The sequence below is a fragment of the Delphinus delphis genome, chromosome 9 (genome assembly GCF_949987515.2).
Source record: "Delphinus delphis chromosome 9, mDelDel1.2, whole genome shotgun sequence".
Classification (NCBI taxonomy): Eukaryota; Metazoa; Chordata; class Mammalia; order Artiodactyla; family Delphinidae; genus Delphinus; species Delphinus delphis.
Genome location: NC_082691.1, coordinates 49,538,491 through 49,548,182, shown reverse-complemented (window position 1 = coordinate 49,548,182; position 9,692 = coordinate 49,538,491). Strand labels below are relative to the sequence as shown.

Genomic DNA, 9,692 nt, shown 5'->3' with positions numbered 1-9,692 from the left:
TCTCTAACCTCTCTTTATGCTTTAAATGCCACCCTTAGAGCATAATTCCTTGTGGTTATGAGCATATTCCTTATCGTGAGTAAATATCTAACATAATGATCTATAATATATAACATAATGACCTTATTCGATAGAAGAAGGGAGGAAAAGGAAGAAGGGGTCCTTGGCGAAGGGAGAGTGAAAGCCTGGCGAAGACTAATTGTTTACCAAAAAGTTCACCTATTTAACTCCACAGCAGACCTGCAGAAAAACTTTCCCTTCCTATTTCCTGTTGCCCTGGGGAAAGTTGCTGTTACCATAGTAAAGGGATTCTATGTGTGTAACCTATGCATTCCTTTCTAGGGGCAGACAAAAGAAACATTGTGAGGGAATTACTTTCACAGCTCTTCAGCTCTAGTCAATTAGCATGCTCAGTTTTAAGCAGTATTTCTCCTGTTTTTGAAATTAAATCTGATATTGATTGTTTCTTCTCATTTCCACATCTTCCTTTAGTTTGGTTGAACAACAATACATTATGATCATTACAAAGGGACCAGAAGTGTCAATTCATTTTAAGGTCCATCAACACAGACCACACACCTCTCAGCCTTGTGCTGTGGAACTTACTTCTGGAAAAAACTCTACTCTTTATTTTGTGATTTCTACATATATTAATCCCCCCCTAAAAAAAATGGTTACCATGGAAACCGGGGAGTATGTAACTTGGTAACTTTAACAGAAGTGCTTAGTTGCTATTGCCAAAGCTGGAAAAACAAACATGCGTTTACCAGGGGAATACAGAACTTTCTATCATAAAGTTGGCTACTTTTTTTGCCAGGTGCTCCATAACTCTTCTACAAGTGTATTCCCAATATAGGAACAATATTTTCTGTATTAATGACATAGGAAAATGTTTGTTATTTTGACATAGCAGTATGGTGGTTAGTGAAAAAAATTAAATTAAAACTTGATTTATATTACCTTATGTGTCTACATCTTTCCCTTCCCTTCTCTTCAGCCTAAAGTTTCAAAAGGGCATCCTGGAGGGTTTTGTAGGTTTCAGTTTCTTTTATTTTTAGTTAAGCCCTGAACTGATTTATTACACAAAATTTGGAGAGCAGAGTAAAATGTTATGAAGGTGAAAAAACCCATAAACTCGTTCTCCTGACTCAATTTTAAGTAAGTAATTGATTTATGTTCTTCCAGTATTTTTTTCTTAAGTATTTTTTAACATAGCTGAGGTTACTGAAGGCTTTAATTGCAATATATTTTATCACCTAGAGCTTGTACTGTTGGATATTCAAATTGACAGTAATCCATTCAGCTGTTTCCTATTTTTTTAGGCTTGATAATAGAAAAGCATTTGACCGTTGGTCACAGGGGATGGAGAAGGGGGAATAATCAACCTGTAAAATTTCCTTTTCTATTCAGAATATTAAATGCTTTAAGCTCTTCTTCCTCTAAAAAATACTCCACAAAAATATCCTTTTTCCAAAATTGTTCTGTAGTTGTTCTTGTTTTTCCCCAAGTATTTCTTCTGATTGATGCCAACTTCAATATGAAAATGTCTTTCATATTCTTGTGACAACATAAACAGCATAAACTGTAGCCCAGAATTCACACACGTAATCTGAATATACTAATTTAAGGCTGAAAAAATACTCTCTGTAAATCCTTGACCCTCAGGATGACACCTCAAAACACGGTCGGGAATCTAGAAGTCACATGTAGGGGCAGGTAGATAAAGAGGTTTCCACAAATAAGTTCTGAAGCTGGAGGGATGCTCAACAATTACCTTAGATGATACTGAAACTATCCTCAAACAACCCTGTTTCCTGTAGTTTCTTTACACACACAAAACGATACAAATAATACTCTTTGAAAGGCTCAGAAGCCACCCCAGTACTTTCCTATGTGCCATGAAGAATAGGAGGCTTTAACAGTCTTGAAAGTCCCAGGCATAGTGAATTTGCCATTAGCAAAATATTTGAACTTATGAGGACCAGAGGCTGCAGAAAAAAAGAAAGGGGATTTATCTGTAAGTTGAAACTACAAAGGCTATATATATTTCTATTCTCAGCTACCAAACTCTTACTACGTAAACATTGCTAAGAAGCCCTCTTTAATCTAGATGCCTTATAAAATGGATAAGATGTCAAAATACTCTTCTAAAACAAAGAATTCTAAAGTTCAGTAAAACTTAAAAATTCAGCAGTTTTGGCCTGCACCCTGCAGGCCAAGGCCTGTACTTGCCCAGCTTCAAGTCCAAAGAAAGAGCCCAGAGTCAGCGACAGAGACATCACTGGCTTAATGGACAGGGAGATCTTATATGTCTGCAGCAAGGTCCTGGAGTGACACCCCACAGTGTGTGGCCAGTGGCAGGCAGCACATGGGGTAGAGGTAGGTTATTAGTTATAGGTTCATCAGTTATGAAAATCAGCACAGGGAAACAAGCAAAGGGGCACACCCTTTACCTCCCATTTGATAAGCATAGTGGAGAGTTCTGATCTAAAGCTAGATACCATGGGACTTCCCTGGCAGTCCAGTGGTTAAGCCTCTGTGCTTCCACTACAGGGGACACAGGTTCAATCCCTGGTTGGGGAATCCCGCATGCCGCGCAGTGAGGCCATAAATAAAATAAAATAGAATAAAATAAAATAAAATAAAGCTAGAAATCAGTAGCTGGGGCCCGGGGCAGGTATGTAGGTATGGTATAGGTGAGGCAGGCACTGGTCAAGCAGGGGATGTACAGAGAGCAAGAAAACAGCCATCTTGAGTGGCCTGACCATATACTCCACCGCTACATACCCTGCCCAATCCTTATAATCTTGGTCTGCCGCTCTTCTATGACATCCCTGGGGTCAGGCACGTAGGGGGCACTGAAACAAGACAGCACACATGCAATACAGACACCAGCAGCCAAAGTATCAAGAGTAAGATACCGGGCTTCCCTGGTGGCGCAGTGGTTGGGGGTCTGCCTGCCGATGCGGGGGGCATAGGTTTGTGCTCCGGTCTGGGAGGATCCCGCATGCCGCGGAGCGGCTGGGCCCGTGAGCCGTGGCCACTGGGCCTGCGCATCCGGGGCCTGTGCTCCGCGGTGGGAGAGGCCGCAGCAGTGAGAGGCCCGCGTACCGCAAAAAAAAAAAAAAAAGAGTAAGATACTTAGTATGCTAAAACCAGTCATTCGCCAGGATGTGGGCAAATTTTGGAGCCAAGCGCTTACTGGATCAATAGAGAGGGAGTTAATGGCAGCAGTGTTATAAGGAAGGTAAGGTCATCCCTGGTTTTCACAAACCCACAGCCAATATAATACTCAACAGTGAAAAGGAGAGGCCACAACAGTGAGAGGCCTGCGTATCGCAAAAAAAATAAAAAATAAAATAATAATAAAATAAAATATTTAGGAATAAACCTGACAAAAGAGGTGAAAGACATATGTTGAGAACTATAAGACTTTAATAAAGAAAATTGAAGATGATTTAAAGAAATGTAAAGATATCCCATGCTTTTTGATTAAAAGAATTAATATTGCTAAAATGCCCATACTACCCAAAGCAATCTACAGATTTAATGCTATTCCTTTAAACTACTCATGACACTTTTCACAGAACTGGAACAAATAATCCTAAAATTTATATGGAACCATAAAAGACCCAGAATTGCCAAAGAAATCTTGAGGAAAAAGAACAAAGCTGGAGGCATAACCCTCCCAGACTTCAGACAATAGCCCAAAGCTACAGTAAACAAAACAGCATGGTATTGACACAAAAACAGACATATGGATCAATGGAACAGCATAGAGAGCACAGAAATAAACCCACACACCTATGGTCAATTAATCTTTGACAAAGCATGCAAGAATAAACAATGGGGAAAAGACAGTCTCTTCAGCAAGTGATATTGGGAAATTTGAACAGCCACATGAAAATCAATGAAGTTAGAACACACTCTCATATCATATACAAAAATAAACTGAAAATAGCTTAAAGACTTAAAAATAAGACATGACACCATAAAACTCCTAGAAGAGAACATAGGCAAAACATCCTCTGACATAAATTGTACCAATGTCTTCTTAGGTCAGGTCAGTCTCCCAAGGCAACAGAAATAAAAGCAAAAATAAACAAATGGAACCTAATCAAACTTATAAGCTTTTGCACAGCAAAGGAAACCATAAACAAAATGAAAAGACAACCTATGTACTGGGAGAAAATATTTGCAAATAATGTGACAGACAAGGGATTAATTTCCAAAATATACAAACAGCTGATATAACTCAATAACAAGAAAACAAACAACCCGATCAAAAAATGGGCAGAATACCTAAATTCTTCTCCAAAGAAGACATACAGATGGCCAAAAGGCACATGAAAATAAGCTCAACATCGCTAATTATTAGAGAAATGCAAATCAAAACTACAATGAGGTAACACCTCACACTGGTCAGAATGGCCATCACTGAGAAGTCTACAAATAACAAACAATGGAGAGGGTGTGGAGAAAAAGGAACCCCCCTACACTGTTGGTAGGAATGTAAATTGGTGCAGCCACTAAGGAGAACAGTATGAAGGTTCCTCACAAAACTAAAAGGAGTTGCCATATGAACCAGCAATCCCACTCCTGGGCACATATCCGGACAAAATTATAATTTGAAATTATACATGCACCCCTATGTTCATAGCAGCACTATTTACAATAGCCAGGACACAGAAACAACTAAATGTCCATCAACAGTTGAATGGATAAAGATGTGGTGTATACACACACACACACACACACACACACACACACACACACACACACAATGGAATACTACTCAGCCATAAAAAAGAATGAAATAATTCCATTTGCAGCAACACAGATGGACCTAGAGATTATCATACTAAGTGAAGTAAATCAGAAAGAGAAAGACAAATACTGTATGATATCACTTCTATGTGAAATCTAAAATATGACACAGATGAACCTGTCCATGAAACAGAAACAGACTCACAGATATAGAGAACAGACTTGTGGTTGCCAAAGGGGAGGGGATCCGGGGAGGGAAGTATTGGGAGTTTGGGATTAGCAGATGCAAACTGTTATAGCTAGAATGGATAAACAACAAGGTCCTATTGTATAGCATAATGAACTATATTCAATATCCTGTAAAAAACTATAATGGAAAAGAATATGAAAAAGAATGTACATATGTATAATTGAATCACTTTGCTCTGCAGCAGAAGTTAGCACAACATTGTAAGTTAACTATACTTCAAAACAATAAATTTTTAAAAATATATAGCCACTAAAAGTTACAAACTTTCGGTTCTAAGACTAGTAAGTTCTGGTATCCAGTGTACAGCACAGTGATTATAGTTAATAATACCGTATTATGTTGCTAAGAGAGTAGATCTTAACTGTACACACCACAAAAAGAAATTGGTAATTATGTGACATGATGCGGGTGTTAGCTATGGTGGTAATCATTTTCAACATATAAATGTATCAAATAAACACGTTCACCTTAAATGTATACAATATTATATATCAATTATATCTCAGTAAAGCTGGAAAAACAACAGCAACAACAACAAAACCCTTAATCTCTGGCAAAAAGCAACAAGCAAGTAACTGTGAATTGTTTGTCATACCAGCAGGAAAACTTAGGCTTTATTCTTCCTCTCCTAAGAAGGCAAAAGTAGGTAAACTTAGACCCGCCCAGCAATTAATGTTACAGTATTTTACCCTATTTGAAATGACTATCCACATAATCAATGAATTCTCTTCATTTAACTTAGTCGAGCTGCAAGTTACCAAACTCTGGAGAGACTGTTTTACATAGACATTCCCAAAACATAATTGGTTCTAAACAGGGTTTTTTTGTTTTGTTTTGTTTTTTTTGTGGCCTCTCCCATTGCGGAGCACAGGCTCCGGACGCGCAGGGTTAGCGGCCATGGCTCACGGGCCCAGCCGCTCCGTGGCATGTGGGATCTTCCCGGACCGGGGCACAAACCCGTGTCCCCTGCATTGGCAGGCGGACTCTCAACCACTGCGCCACCAGGAAGCCCTAAACAGTTTTAAAAGGCCTCCTTTTTTTTCCTTCACTCTTAAGGATCACATATGGTTAAAGTTCCTGAGAGCCCAAGTAGATCATTTACATCTCAAAAGCACAAGAACAGAAATACCAATTCCTTCTAGAAAGCTAACTTCCTCTAATGGCGTATGCAAAATCCAGTTTTAGAATGTCAAAAGATTCCCATCTTGGCCAGTTTCAGGGATTTTTTTTCCAGTTTCTAAATAAGCCAATTCAGTTGAAAGACATAACAGTAATAAACAATAATACATATCAATGTCATTCACTCACATTCACACGCCTCACTTTCAGAGGAACAGGAATCAGCTTTCAAGTTAACCTTCACCTCACTTGGTAGCTCAGCCTCTGTGGCCTTTCTTAATACAAAAAGCAACTGCCGGCCCACAGCTGCGGCCACCGCCTTATTGTCTCTAACTTCTTTTTTCCCCACCAGAATGGCAGCTAATATCTCCGCAACAGCCTTGGGGGTGCCTGTGAGTTCTCAGTACTCTCTCGGTGGCCCCCATTCATCAAGGACAGTCACCAGAGGGCCCGACATACGAGTGGGCGGCCACCCCGGAATCACACCTGCAACTTTCGGGCACCACGTGCTAGTGGACAGCCCCTGAAACCTCCCATCCCCCATCCTTATTTCCGGACATCTCAGTGTTCACGGGGAGTTTCCTGGGTCACCTGACTGCTCTGCCAATTCTTGGGCTGCACCGCGCAGGCCTACAACGCCTTGCCCAGCCTCAGGACCAAAGAATAAGCCCAGAGGCAGGGACAGAAACAGAGTGACAGAGACATCAATGATTTACCGGACAAGCGGATCTCACATGTCTGAAGCAAGGTCCTGGAGCAACACCCCACCGTGTGAGGCAGGAGAACGTGGTGCCAGTCTTCGCTCCCAGAGGCAGGGGGAGGTTACCCATCACAGGGGTAATTGACATCAGGTGGGCTCATAGGTTACCAGGGAAACAAGCAGAGGGGTACACCCCTCACCTTCCCTCTGAGAAGCACGGTGGAGAGTTCTAATTAAAGCTAGAAGTCAGTAGCTGGGGTGGGGGGGGGGGCAAGTTCGTAGGAAAGTCAGTCATGTGAATAGGGTATAGGTGAAGCAGGCACTTGGTCGAGCAGGGGATGTACAGAGAGCCAGAGAATAGCTATCTTGGGAGTTCCCTGGAGGTCCAGTGTAATGGTTACACTGTGTGGCCCCGGGTTCAATCCCTGGTCTGGGAACTGAGATCCTGCAAGCCCCCAGGCGTGGCCAAAAAACAAACAGCCATCTTGAGTGGCTTCACTATACAAGCAGCTACAACATTTTTTTTTTTTTTTTTTTTTTGCGGTACGCGGGCCTTTCACTGTTATAGCCTCTCCCGTTGCGGAGCACAGGCTCCGGACGCGCAGGCTCAGTGGCCATGGCTCACGAGCCCAGCCGCTCCGCGGCATGTGGGATATTCCCGGACCGGGGCACGAACCCGTGTCCCCTGCATCAGCAGGCGGACTCTCAACCACTGCGCCACCAGGGAAGCCCAACATTTTTTAAATGGTATTTTACCGCTGATATAAATGTTATGAATGCCTAGGCACAATTAGGATTTATGTATATTATCGATTAGAAACATTTCCCTCTTCATTGAGAATTATTTTTTTATAAAATTGTGGGTTACTTTTTTCACTAACATAGATGTATTATTAGTTTTTATTAAGAAAATTTTCTATAAAGTAGATAGCCTAAAATTGTCTAATGTTTTACTTATGAACTCCCCAAGTTTTAAAAAAAAACATTTTATCCATTTTTGTATGGTATACAAAAAAGTAAATTTAATAATTTATATATATATTTTATTTTGCACACCAACAAAGAACACAATACAATATCCATTTAAAGTAATAATTTTAATATTTAAAAATATTTAAAATTTTAATATTTGGTCATTTTAAAAATATATAAGCATAAATTTAGACTCTTTCCTATTGGAAAGAGTAAAACACAAAGGTGCTTAATTTCCTTTAATTAATTAAAGACAAAGCCTACTATGCCAAAAATTATATTTAAAATGAAATAGGCTTTATTTGGGACTGAATATATGTTTTGAAATATATTAATGTATAATTAAACGTTATACATCAAAAAAAGCAAAAATGACTGCAGTTTTAACATAGTCTTCAAAAACAAAATTGATTTAATTTTTTTTTTAATTGAAAAAACCAAAGCAGTGTTTTCAGGCTATTTCTGAAGATCTTTCCAAAATAAAATAATTGCCTTGGGGGTATAGTAGTTTATAGTAATTTTACAACACATGGCTTACACATTATGTTTTCTCATTTTAACATAAGTTTTTGAAGTCCTTCTCTTGAAGAATTATTTGAGTGCTATAGCTCCTGGATCTGGTTAAGAATAGTTTTGTATTATAACCACTGAGGAAGCAGAACTGCCTGCTTCATAGTATAACTAAATTGATGAGATTGACTTATGACAGTGACTAACAGTATCAAAATTGAAAAGAGTAAACTTTTCCATTATGGTATAATAGATAAGAATTTTATTAATATATTTCCTTGGATTAGATTACATCATGGACAATGAAGGCATCAACAAATCTCTTGACTCTGTCAATTTATTGTGCACAATCTCATAATATTTTATATGAATAACATTTACTCTGTACAAAATTATCTTTTCATTTGATAATTCTCATGAATTCCTTATACAGTAATGAGCTAGTTCAGGAGTATAAAGTATATCAAAGTAACCTAAAATATTTCTGGCATCTCTCTTTTTATAAGATAAATGTGTAAATCACTGTGATTTTCCAGGGGCTCTTTGAGAAATCCCAAATATAATTTTAATTTTGAAAGACATCTAATGCTCATTTTGGCAACTCATAAACTAAAATTGGAATGATATAGAGAAGATTAGCATGGCCCCTGCACAAGTATGACATGGAAATTTGTAAAGTGTTCCATATTTTTTCAGCAAATGATGCCAGGAAAACTGAATATTCACATGCAAAAGAATGAAGCTGAACTCTTACCTTACACCATATACAAGAGATTAACTTAAAGTGAATCAAAGACCTAAACATAAGAGCTAATACTGGACTTCCCTGGTGGCGCAGTGGTTGAGAATCCACCTGCCAGTGCAGGTGGGGACACAGGTTCAATCCCTGGTCCAGGAAGATCCCTGGATCCAGGATGCCGTAGAGCAACTAAGCCTGTGCGCCACAACTACGGAAGCCCACGCACCACAACTACTGAAGCCTGTGCGCCTAGAGCCCGTGCTCCGCAACAAAAGAAGCCACCACAATGAGAAGCCCACACACCGCAACGAACAGTAGCCCCCGCTCGCCGCAACTAGAGAAAGCCCACGTGCAGCAACGAAGGCCCTACGCAGCCAAAAAAAAAAAAAAAAATTTGGGAGAAAACATATGGGAAAAGCTTCATGAGTTTGAATTTGGCAATGATTTCTTGGATATAACACCAAAAGCACAGGCAAAAGAAGAAAAAAATGGATAAATTGGACTCCATCAAAATTTAAAACATTTGTGTATTCAAATAACACTACCAAGAGAGTGAAAGGGAAACCCATGGAATGGGAGAAAATATTTGCAAATCACGTATCTAATTAGGGGGTAACATCTAGAATATATAAAGA

At 39.4% G+C, this 9,692-nt stretch overlaps 1 non-coding gene across 1 annotated transcript; it reads left to right on the top strand.

The window, feature by feature from the left end:
• Positions 1 to 8,903: 8,903 nt before the first annotated feature.
• Positions 8,904 to 9,010, top strand: LOC132431432 (U6 spliceosomal RNA). The gene has a single exon (XR_009520738.1). It is a non-coding gene; the product is annotated as a U6 spliceosomal RNA (small nuclear RNA).
• The last annotated feature ends 682 nt before the right edge of the window (positions 9,011 to 9,692 follow it).